Source organism: Carlito syrichta, unplaced genomic scaffold (assembly GCF_000164805.1).
Source record: "Carlito syrichta isolate Samal-C Ts95f unplaced genomic scaffold, Tarsius_syrichta-2.0.1 Scaffold78725, whole genome shotgun sequence".
NCBI lineage: Eukaryota > Metazoa > Chordata > Mammalia > Primates > Tarsiidae > Carlito > Carlito syrichta.
The window spans coordinates 126,562-139,903 of record NW_007022821.1 but is presented as its reverse complement, the minus strand read 5'-3'; the positions used below and the strand labels follow the sequence as shown (position 1 = coordinate 139,903).

At 35.3% G+C, this 13,342-nt stretch overlaps 1 protein-coding gene across 3 annotated transcripts in view; it reads left to right on the top strand.

Moving 5' to 3' along the window:
* OXR1 (oxidation resistance 1) overlaps nucleotides 1–13,342 on the top strand; it is a 411,904-nt gene that overhangs the window by 298,127 nt on the left and 100,435 nt on the right. The window lies entirely within an intron of this gene.

Below are 13,342 nucleotides of genomic sequence, written 5' to 3'. Positions count from 1 at the left end.
CATTTTGTTTTGTATTGACACAGCCATAGGTTCATCTCTTCTTCCCACAGAAGAATAAAAAAACAACTACTTAATTACCTGTTTCAGGTTAAAGCTAGAAACCTGCATTTTGGCATAAAAAAATCTAATAATTAGCAATAGTTTTAGGTTCTTCCTGAATTATTTTGCCCCTTCTTTTTGACTTTTCCATTTTTTATTACCATTAAAAAATTACCAACCAAAGATATGAGAGTTGTTTCTAATAATTATAACCTAAAAAAAATTTAGCTTAGAAAAATTTAACTGTTATATAACTTTAAAATATTTAATATTAATATCTAAAATTAATATATTAAAATAAAGCACTTGATACACTAAAAACACTTTGCTTATCACCTTTTTAGATTAAGAATAAGTAGCGAAATCCTAATAAATATAAGAAGTTGCAGCAACATGTGAAGACCTATTACAGAATTTAGAGAGGAAAAGAAGTGGAATAAGATGGAAAGAAAGATAACAGAGATGAAAAGACAGAGGGCAAGACATCCTCATGTCTATGCATGCAGTCCCTGTGGTAGACACACACTCTACTACAAACCCACAGAAAGTATAGGCAAAAAAAGAAACTTCCCATAGAAAAAGAAAAAGAATGAGAATGCCTGTCCTCAGAATGTAACATTCCTTTTTGAGGATTCTGACCAGCTATTGTTCCTAAAGACTTTTAAAGCTTTCTTGAGCTTTCACAACTTTACACATCAGTAATAACCCTTGGCATTTTGCTCAGAGCTGAATGTAATTGTTTCAAAAGCCCCAGAAGCTGCCACATTCTAGGTAGGGAGTATTTGGGGCTGTAATTATATAATTGTAATTATAGTCTTCAATAGGATATAAAAATAGGACTGAAATAATTCTATGGCAAGTTGATGTGAGTTATCATGACCTAAGTTGCAATTATAATTCTTAATTATGGTATTGTTGGGTCCTTGTTTGTCTTGACTGTCATGCAGTGTTTTCTCTGATATGTGAGAAAGTTAATACTTTTTGCACAGTTTTCAGAAATGAGAAAAAGTTATTTAGTTTTTAGTAAGGGTTGTAATGATTATATCCAGGGTTGGCATCTAATAGAAGGGAATTATTTAAAAATCAATTGTAGGTTCTTTCCCACTCTATTGAAAGGCCATGTTAAATCTTTATCATATACTCTTCATGCTGTGATCATGGTTGTATCCAAACAACAACCCTACACTTCCTCTCTGTGGTCATTTGGAGAAACATAACTGATAAGGAGTTTGAATGCTATCTATCAAAACTCTTTTAGTGGAGAAAGAAACACTAACACTTTAAATTCCAAGGTTAACCAATCTTGCTATCTACCAAGTTAGGCTTTAGGTTTACTGACCAACCCAGATGTACTGATTTACAATAGATTCATGCCTTAGTTTCTAACATGTACGAAACCTCTTTGCTTATTGTTATTCTCCTTTATTGATTGTATCAGTGGTTCTGTTTATCACATCAAAAATTTGAGTGCTGAAATTTCTATCTCATAAAATAGTTACCAGGTTAATAAAAACATGCTTACTATGACTTAACAGAATTATCTCTCCATCCTGTTCTTTCAGGATCCAATTGCTCTTTTCTGAGTTTATTAATAAAACTAGCCTTATAAGGAGAACATAGATCTTTTACCATTTTGCTTAAAGATTTGCAGATGCATGGTGCTCATACATCCCAATGTCTGTGTTTTCTCAAAATATTATAGTTCGGTCTTTCATGTTAAATCCCATTTTATTTCCCAATATTCAACAGTTTTATCTGCATTAAAAGATCTTCTAAAAAAGTCATGAATACAATATTGTATCTACTCCTAATAATTTTAGTGAGTGAGGAGGTATGGCAGGGAATGGTTAGTAATAGAAAAACCATTTGATATAGTCTTTACAAAGAGATACAGAAGTAATCCTGAATTCAGAGAGCTTGGTATATGGAATGACTGGTAGAGATGGGCACTGGGGCAGGAACAAAAGGCCTGAGAAGACCGAACATTAACCAGGACTTCAGTCACTAGCCAACATAAACCAATAAATCAGAGAATAGCCTCCTTAAAAAAAGAGAGAGAGAGAATATATCAAACCAGGCTGGGCACAGTGGTTCATGTGTAAACTCAGCACTTTGGGAGGCCAAGATGGAAGAATCACTTGAGGCCAGGAGTTTGAGACCAACCTGAGCAACATAGTGGAATCTTATTTATAAAACAAACAAACAAAATAGTTGGGCATGGCAGCATGTGCCTGTAGTCCTAGCTACTTAGGAGACTGAGGCAGGATTGCTTGAGCTCAGGAGTTGAGGCTGCAGTGAGCCATGATCATGCCACTGCACTCCAGCACAAGTGACAGAGGAAGACCTCATTTTTTAAAAAATTACAAATCAGTGAATTTTTTTGTTAATCCGGTTCTAGTTATTTTTAGGTTACTGAATATATCATTCATTTTGTACAGAAATAAAATTAGAGTCATTTTCCTAGTTTCCATGTCATTAATTTTTAGCAATAACTGTCTTACTTCAAATTTTCATATTTAAGATGCCATCAATATTCCATTCTCATTATTTCCACAATCAAAAGAACAATGTGTTTTTTTTTTTTTTTAATGGTGCCAGAGGGGCATAATTTCTTAAAGCATTCTGGGAAGTGGTTATTTAAATAAGTAGCTTACATATACTAGTGCACAAGGCCCCAACTAATTGCACAAAGTGCTTTCCAGTGAATTTTCAGCTCCTACAATTTTCTTTGCAAGTAAATGTGATTTAAATACTATAGCAACTAACAATTGCTTTGCTGAACAGATAATAATATATTCAAATCTGAAGCTATAAAAATAATGGAGTAGATCTAATATGAATTGATATGGAAAGGTCTCTGAGATAGACCAAAAATATTTGTAGGAAACTGTAGACACAATATACTCCCATTTGTATTTTAAAAAGAAAAGCATGCACACCCATATATACATGTAGTAACACCTATGTATACATACGCATACAAAATTTCCAGTAGGATATACCCAAAACTGTAGCTGTGATTCTGGAAGAATGTGAGAAATAAACTATTATACAGTCTTCCATACTAGTTGACATTTTGTTTTGTTTTGTTTTCCCATGTGCACCTATTCAGTTAAGTACTGTCCTTTTAAACATCTAGTAAAAAAAATCATTTTAATGAGACCAGAACTTACTAGGCAAAGGAAAATGCAAGGTAGGTCTACTTTTCTGGAAACTACAAAACAGTCACTGTATTTGAAACTTAAGGCAAGATGATAAAAATAACATTTATTATCTGGTTAATGAAAGCCTGTATTGGGTCTTCATAAGGATTATTTATGACATGAAATTTTAAATATTTAAAAATTATATACACTGAATAACAACATAATAACTGATGTCTTCAGCATCAGTTCCTCACACAATTATTTCTTGCATTGAGCTTCAATAAAATTCAGAACATGACACTAATGGTATAACTTGATAAAGTATTTGATAGGAAGTATCATAGCTAACATTTACCAAGGACTTAATGTGTTTCAGGCACTCTTCTAGGCATGTTGTTTGTACTATGTTAATAACTCTTCCCAACATCTCTGTATCATCTCTATTTTACAGGTAAGGAGCCTGAGGGACGGAGAGGCAAAGTCAGTGGCTTCCCACTACGTTGCTAATAAGAGGTTGGAGTCAGAATCTGAAGTTGAACACAGGGACCATGCTTTTAATGATGCATAGCTTAAGTGTACTGATGGCAGGTTACCTAACACGATATGGAGATAACTCTTAGAGAACTTGAAATAATGGGTCACACGTTTCTCACTGATGATTTGGAAATGCTGTCTATCTCAAATGCTTTTGACAGGAGCTGACTGATAGTCATTTTGACACTGGACAATCTAGTGACCAAGACAGAATGGGCTCAGTAAATAAAGTCCTTTTGAAACTTAAAAAAGGCATTTTAAAAGAGGTGATATATGCATATTGTACACCAAAGCTCCCTCTCATTCCATCCTAAGCCACTCATTTCTCCACTTGGAAGGCAACCACTATTACTAGTTTCTTATATATACTAATAGAAATGTTATATATGTATATAACTACTTTATATTACTTCCAAAAATTAAAGCATACTACATGCAGTGTTCTGTATCTTTTTTTTCTTAAAAACACTTTTTCAAGATTCTTTCATAATCAATTACACTTAGAACTGTCTACGTATTTCTTTTTCTTTTCTTTTTTTTTTTTGAGTTGGAGTCTCACTCTGTTGCCCAGACTGGAGTGCAGTGGCACGCTCCCGGCCACCACAGCCTCGACCTGCTGGGCTCTGGTGATCCTTCCGTGTCAGCCTTCCAAGTAGCTGGAACTACTGGCATGCGCTACCATACCCGGCTGATTTTTGATTTATTGTAGAGATGAGGTCTCACCAAGTTGCCTAGGCAGGTCTCAAACCCGCAGGCTCAGGCAATCCACTCACCTCAGTCTCCCAAGGCGCAGGATTATAGGCTGAGACACCGAGCCCGGCTGTCTACGTATTTCTAATAGTTGTACAATATTTCATCATAAGAACATGTCATATTTTATTTAATCATATATTAGTTACCATCAGAACATTTTCAATATTTTGCTATTGTAAATAGAAAACTGCATCATTTCATACATCAATAAGATAAATAACAAGAATTAGATTGTTGAATCAAAGGGCATATGCTTTTAAAATGTTGACAGATTCTGCCAAATAGCCCTCTAGAGGTGATACCACATTTCATTCCCCTAACCAGTAAATTATGAAACTGGTAGTTTCCACTTGCTGTCACCAAAATGTTATTAAACTTTTGACCTTTTCAATTCTTGAAGAAAGTAGTATTTATTAGCAGTTATTTGCATTCTCTTATTAGGAATGTGACATTTTTATTTTGCTTATACTTTTGATGTCATCTTTAAGAGTCTATTGCCAAATCCAAGATCATAAAGGTTAACTCTATGTTTCATTCTAAGAGTGTGATAGTTTTAGCTCTTACATTTATGTTTGTAATCCATTTTGAGTTCATTTTTGTCTATGGTGTAAGGTCAGCATCTAATCTTTCTTTTGTGTGTTGATATCCAGTTGTTCCTCCACCATTTGTCAAAACCACTATTTTTCCCCTTCAATGGAATTGGCATCTTTGTTGAAAGTCAGTCTTCCATAAATGTGTGTGTTTATATCTGAACCTTCAATTCTATTCCACTGATCTGTATGTCTATCCTTATGCCAGCACTACAGTTTTGATTACTGCAGCTTTGTAGTAAGTTTTGAAATTGGTAAGTATGAGTCCTCCAAATGTGTTCTTCTTTTTCAATATTGTTTTGGCTCTTTAGGGCCCTTTGAAATTCTATACAAATTTGAAGATGGTGTTTTCCGTATTTGTAAAAAAAGCAGTGGGATTTTGATAGAGAATGTATTGAATCTGTAAACTGATTTAGGAATTGCAATTTTAACAACGTTAAATTTTTTAGGTTTGTATATGGGATGTTCTTCCATTTATTTAGGTATTCTTTAATTTCTTTCAACAGTGTTTCATAGTTTTCAGTATAGAGTGTCGTTCTTTTGGGTTAGATTTAGTTCTAAGTATTATAGTGTTTTTGATACTACTATAGATGAAATTGTTTTCTTAATTTCATTTTGGATTAGGGGTACCTATTTGTAATGCATCCACTTACAGGGGCATCTTTTTCTAATCATACTAAAACAGCTTGTGCTGGCACTGGTGATCTTTGAGATTATAACTTCAGCTCGAAAGTGCCATAAAGATAGGGACCCTGTCCCAGTGCCTAGGTAGGCATTTGCTAAAGGTTAAATGATAACAAATTATTGAGGGATGAACTTGAGTGGAAGTTGAAGAAAGGTACAAAATGTGGACAGATTTTCAAGAAATTCAGTGATGAATAGAAGGCTAAAAATGAGAGAAAAATGGAACACTTTCCAGGATAGACCACAACCCAGGCCATAAAAAAAGACACAATAATTCATATCATACCAGTATGCTCTCTAACCCAATGAAATTAAGTTAGAAATCAACAACAGAAGGAAATTTGGGAAATTAAAAAATATATGGAAATTAAACTCCTAAAAAGCAAGTGAGTCAAACAAGAAATCAAAAAAGGAAAATTAGAAAATACTTTAAGATAAGTGAAAACTGAAATACAGTATACCAAAATTTATGTGATATAACTGATGAAGTACTTATCTGTAAAAACCTATTTTAGAAAAAAAAAAAATCAAAAGCTTAACCCACTACTTTATGAAACTGGGAGAGTGGGAGTCAGGGGTAGGAGAAAAATTAAATACAAAGTAAGAAGAAGGAAGGAAATAACAAAAATTAGCATGGATATTAATGAAATAAAAAAACAGAAAGTTAATGAAAACTCAAGAACAGCAAAATTGACAGGGATTTAGACTGACCAAGAAAAAAGATACAACTCAAATTACTAAAATTAAGAAGAAAAGCGCTGATATCACTATCAATCTTACAAAAAAGAAAAGGATTATAAAAGAACATTATGGACAACAAATTAGAAGACTTACATTAAATGAACAAATTCCTAAAAATTCCGGACTCAAGGAGAAATAGAAAATCTGAATACACACATGCACGCGTGTGCGCGCGCGCACACACACACACACACACACACACACACACACACACACACACACACAATATACACACATACACACACAAGGGGGGACCCAGAAAAAAACAATTTTTTTTTAGAGGGTGGGCTGCTTGTAGTACAGGCTTTCACCATTAGGTAAGTGTTCTAGAAACCCATCAGCATCAGTGTCGGCTAGTGTTGTTGTGATAGGCTACATCTGGCTTCAGTGAAAATTTTTTTTAAGATTCTTTAAACATGTTTGCCCATTTCATGATGGGTGATTTATAAGCATTCCTGGCCACATCGCGCTGAGTGTCCAGCAGTTTTTGACCAAAAAAACAACAAGACCCTGTGTTCTACCCTCCCCAGTCACCAGATCTTGCCCCAAGCAACTTTTTTTTTTTGTTACCCTGGATCGAAAAAGTCCTCAAAGGAAACATATTGCTGATGTGGTGAAAGAAAAAACAGCAGAAGCACTAAAAGGCATCAAAATGGACAAGTTCAAAAACTGTTTTGAGCAGTAGAAAAAGCATCTTGATAGGTATATTGCATCAAACAGAAAGTACTTTGAAGGTGACCGAAGTTTAAATATGTGTGAATAAATACTCAATTTTTATAAATAAATTCCATTTTTTCGGTCTCTTCTCATATTAAGTAAAGAATTACAGTAAATTAAAATATTCCCACAAAGACTAGCTCAGGCCCAGGAGGCTTCAATGGTGATTTCTACCAAACACTTAAAGCATTATTAACAACTCTTCAAAAACTTCCAAATATTAGAAAAGGATGAAACACTTTCCTACTCATTATAATGAGTAGGTCAGTATTGCCCTTAATGCCAAAACCAGACAAGGATATCTCAAGAGAAGAAAGCTACAAAGCAATGTTACACCTATTATGAATATAGACATAAAAATCCTCATCAAAATACCAACAAACCAAATACAGCATACTATTATACACCATCCCTGAATGTTATCTCAGAAATGCAAGGGTGGTTTAATGGACAAATATTGATTCACATAGCATTATATTCTTAGAATAAAGGACAAAAAAGCACAAGATCATATCCATAGAAGCAGAGAAAGCATCTGACAAAAATCCAACATCCATGTATGATATAAAAACCATCAAAAATTAGACATAGAATGGTGTTTTCTAAACCAGAGAAAAGGACCTACAAAAACCTCACAGATAATATCACACTTGATGGTGAAAGGCTGAATGCTGTCCCCTCAAATTTGAGAACAAAACAATGAATCTGCTCTGACAACTTCTATTTAATATTGTACTATAAGTTCTAACTACAGCAATCAGGTAGAATGAAGGAAGGAAGGAAGGGAAGAAGAAAAGGAAGGAAGGAAGAAAGGAAGGGCGGGCATTTGGATTAGAAGGGAAAAAGTAAAACTGCCTTTATTTATAGATGACATGATCTTGTATATAGAAAATCTTAAGTAATCTACTTAAAAACTACTAGAACTTATGAATGAGTCCAGCACCATTGTAAGACCAAGATCAGTATTTAAATATCAATTTTATTTTTATACACTAACAATGACAATCTAAAAGAAAGAAAATAATTCCATTCACAATACCCTTAAAAATAAAATACTTATAAATAAATGAAACAAAAGAAGTACAAGATTCGTATGCTAAAAAGAATAAAATATTGCTGAAAGAAACCAAAGATCTACAGAAATGGAAAGACATCTTTTGTTAATGGAATACTTATACTGTGAATGTGGCAATACTTCCTATCTTGATCTACAGATTTAATGCACTGTCTGTCAAAATCACAGCTGACTTTCTTCTTTGAAGAGGTTGACAAGCTAATCCCAAAATTTATATGGAAAGCAAAGGACTCAAAATAGTTAAAACAATCTTGAAAAAGAAGACTAAAATGGGAGGACGCACACTTCTCAGTTTCAAAACTTATTGTAAAGCTACATTAATCAAGATAGCATGGTATCAGCATGAGTTTATAATTAGAATTGAGACTCCAGAACTAAAACTTTATATTTATGGTCAACTGATTTTTTAAAATAAGGATTCTAAGACAAGAATGGGGAAACGAATCATCTTTTTAGCAAATGGGACAACTGGATAGCAACACATAAAGGAATGTGGACCCCTTCCTCACACCAAACATGAAAATTAAGCCTAATTAGTTCAAAGACCTAATATAAGAGCTAAAAAATAAAACAAAACGTATAGAAAAAAATTAGTTAATCATTATGACTTTGGGTTAGGCAATGATTTCTTAGATATGATGTAAAGAACAGAAGTGATGAAAATAAAAATTAATAAATTGGCCTTCATCAGAATGAAACTTTTTTGCACACTGAAAGACACTATCAAGACCTGGCAACTCTACTCCTATCTATGTATCCAAGTGAAACAAAAACAAAGAAACTTAGCTATATAGATGTTCTTAACATTATTCATAATAGCCCAAAGTAGAAATAATCCAAACGTCCATCAACTAATGAATGGATAAATAAAATGTGATACATGTATACAATGGAATATCATTTGGCAGTAAAAAGGAATGAAGTATTAATACATGCTACAATATGAATTAGTCTCAGAAACATTAAGTAAAATAAGCCAGATCCCCAAAATAAATTTTATATGATTCTACTTATATAGAATGTCTATAAAAGGCAAATCCATAGAGACAGCAGGTAGATTAGTGGTTACTTAGGGCTTCAAGTGAGACTGGGAAGTGGTTACAAATGGGTACATTTGAGGTGATGCAAATGTTCAACTATTAGATTTTTGGTGATGGTTTTACAATTGTGTAATTATAGTCAGGTGAATTGTATAATTTTAACAGGTGAATTTTATGGTGTGTAAATTATATATCAATAAAAGGTTTTTTTTTTTAACGAGGTGAAGGGTAGTTTTAGAAGCAGTCAAGATATATAGGAAACTTTTTTTTTTTTTAAGTTGAGAGGGACTTATGTGGCTGATCTAGATATCTAGGTAGGATAAGGAGAAAGAGGAAAGCAACTATAGTGGAGGGAGACGAAGCATACAACAGACAGGGAATATAAAGCAGTCAAATTAGAGACAACATGAACCAGACTATCAAAAGTAAATTTGGAGGAAAGGCATGGACAGGAATAAGGACCTCCTTCTAAGGCAAGATAGGGAGAGGAGCTTGATGTAGATTACAGAGAAAAGGGAAAGAAAAATGAGTGTTCATAGTGATGGCCTATGATTTTCTGGGTCATACAGAAGGCAAAGTAACATGTTCAAGTGATGAATTTGATAGCTTCAGGAGAATTATGACAGTTCAGACAACAAATGTAGAGAATAAAAGAGAAAGTGGACAATATGGTAAAAGGATTTTAAAGACATTAGGCTAAGCTGAGTTTAAATTAAAAATTGTAAGGCACTCAGTCATCAAGGCAATACATTTTTTCTCCAGTAGTTCTAGTCTTCCATGAAATAGAAGCAGAAAAAACTATGTACTTTGTACCTGCAAATTTATATTTGAACTGGCAGAATACAGATTCGTTCTAAAGTTAGATATAAATGTGCAGATCTAATTAGGTATAAAAAACTCAAACATTTTCCGAAAAGCAAAAGAAACCATCAAGAGAGCAGGAAGACAGTCTGCAGATGGGAAAAAATATTTGCAACTGCATATCTGACAAAGGCCTAACATCCAGGATTTACAAGGACCTCAAATGTGCCAAAAGGAAAACAAAACAAAACAAAACAAAAACAAACAACCCCATTAAAAAGTGGGCAAAAAAACATGAATAGACACTTCTCAAAAGAAGACATATGAGCAGCCAACAGACATATGAAAAAATGCTCAGCCTCACTAATCATCAGAGAAATGCAATCAAATCCATTTTGAGATACCACCTAACTCCAGTAAGAATGGCCATCATTAATAAAACAAAAATAACAGATGCCAGAGAGGATATGGTGAAAAGGGAATGCTTCTACACTGTTGGTGGGAATGCAAACTAGTTTAACTTCTATGGAAAATAATGTGGTGATTCCTAAAAGAACTAGAAATTGATCTTCCAATGTGATCTAGCAATCCCCCTTTTGGGAAAATACCCAGAGGAACTTAAATCACTCTACAAAAAAGATACCTGGACACACGTTTACTGCAGCACTATTTACAATAACAAAAACATGGAACCAACTGTGCTGCCCATCAAAACTAGACTGGATTTAAAAAGTGCTACATATACACAATGGAATATTATGCAGCTATAAAGAAGAACAAAATATTGACTTCGGAGCAACTTGGATGGATTAGAGTCTATAATAGTCAATGATTTATCATAGAAACAAAGAACTGAGCACCACATGTTCTCACTCATAAACGGACCCCGCACATTTACCATAGTACTATAAGAAAGTGATTGGCATGCCGGACTCGGTGGCTCAGCCTGTAATCCCGCGCCTTTGGGAGGCTGAGATGAGTGGATTGCCTGAGCCCGTGGATTCAAGACCCGCCTGGGCAGCGAGACCTCATCGCTACAATAAATTAAAAAATCAGCCGGGCGTGGTAGCGCATGCCTGTAATTCTGGCTACTCGGAAGGCTGAGGCGGAAGGATCGCCGGAGCCCAGCAGGCGAAGCTGCAGTGACCGGGAGCGGCCACTGCACTCCAGTCTGGATGACAGAGTGAGACTCCAACTCAAAAAAAACCAAAAAAGCAACAACAACAAAAAAGAAAGTGATTGGCAGCAGCCGGAAACTGCCAGAGGATGGATACATAACACCAATAAGGGTACCTGATTTCAAATCAGGCAAAGGGGGAACCAAAGGTAGGCCCAAACTTTACCTGTATGATGACCACTTGTAGACCTAACCCTGAATTGTACCCCACATCTTTAAAATAAAATAAATTTAAAAAAAACCTCAAACACTGTGTGGATATGTTTATCACAAACTCAATGTCAAGAAGATGTAAAATATATCTTTGAAAAAGTATTTCAACTTAATCAGGATCAGACTTAAGTCACCAAAATTTGATCTTTCTTGTTAAGTTTTAAAACAAAATTTATTAGCGAAAGAAGAGAGGAAAGAAAGAGAGAGAGACATGCCAGAGCTAGCATGGGTAAAGAAACTGCCTGAAATTTGATTTTCAAAACTTATTGCGCCTTTGGTAGAATTTAGAAATGGTGCTAAGTATGATAATGCTACTTTATCAAAAGCAATTCTCAGAAATAACCAGGAGCCATTTACCATCTGTTTTAGTTAGTTCCGGATGCCATAATAAAGTACCATGGAACAAGGGGCTTATAAACAACAGAAATTTATTTCTCACAGTTCTGGATGATAGAAATCTGAGATCAGGGTGCCAGTATGGTTGGTTTCTGGTGAGGACCCTACCCTATTCTGGGTTGCAAACTGATGTCTTTTCTAGGTATTTTCATATGGCAGAAAGCAAGGGAACTCTTTGAGGTCCCTTTCAAAAGGGCACTAATAAAATTCATGAGGATTCTATCCAAGGCTCCACCTCCTAACACCATCACACTGGAGTTAGGATGTCAACACATGAATTTAGGGGGAACACAAGCATTTTGTCCATTGCAGCACCTACCAAATAGGCCCTCAGGAAGCAAAGAAGGAAGTTTAAAGCAGTCCTTTCCCAAGCAACACTGCTGAAAACATGGATGATTGCTGGATGTGATTTCTGGGCCTGTTTCACATAAACACTGTGAATTAAATACTCTAGGGTGTTGGTGGTGTGGAGAGGCAGGGTTGCAGCCTAGGCATTCTGTATTTTTAACCAGGCATAAAGGTAATGCTGTTAGGATGGTGAAGTTTATCTAACCTAGTAATAGTTGCAATTGGAAATGGTGAGGATGTGGAAAAAGATCAACCAATTAAAAAAAGTGAAGTTGTGTGTGTGTGGGGGGGGGGCAGGGGTGACAAACTTGAGTTAGTTTGGCTGGAACTTAACTCCTGATTTTCTGGGGTCCATAATTAGAAATGGTTAGCTCTTCAACTTCCTACTAATTCAAACCTTTTCTTCAAATACATTAATATTATTGGTGATTCCAAGAAAGAGGGTTTGCTTGTTTAACGTGTGGGGAAAGTAATAAAGCTATAAACAGATGTGAAAGGAAGAGATTAACCAGATCTCACAGGAAACAAAATCGGGTAGTAAATGTCTGTAAAAAATGCTCCTTTCTCTGCCTAACTTCTCTGTCCCTAAAAGACAGATCTGCACTTAAACAATGTTTGCATTCACGTTACAGCAAACACTAACATCACTTCACAATGTCACAAAGAACTTAAAATGTGACTAACAATGTTTTATTTTAAGTATGATTGCATTGTTACGTTAAAAGTATCTCCCTTCCTCAAAAAAAAACAAAAAATAGTAATTACAAGCTGCAAAAGTTTTATGTGATACGCCCCTCCCTCTTCCCCTTCCCAACACTCCCCCCACAACTTTGTGACAGTTATCTGAGAAACCCTCCTAGGCTCCCGAACTCGATGAAACTTTAGTAGTCTCCCTTGTGCCACTTTTAATCCCAACTCTGACCTCTGGCGAGAAGCTGTGAGTCCACCGCTCACTTCTGCAGGCCCGAAAGTACGGTCGGATCCCGGACGGGGCGGTGGGGCAGGGCGGGGCCGGCTTACTCCACCGGAGCCGGAAGGACGGGGGGGCCAAAGCATCGGACCGAACAAACTTTGCTTAAAATCCCCCA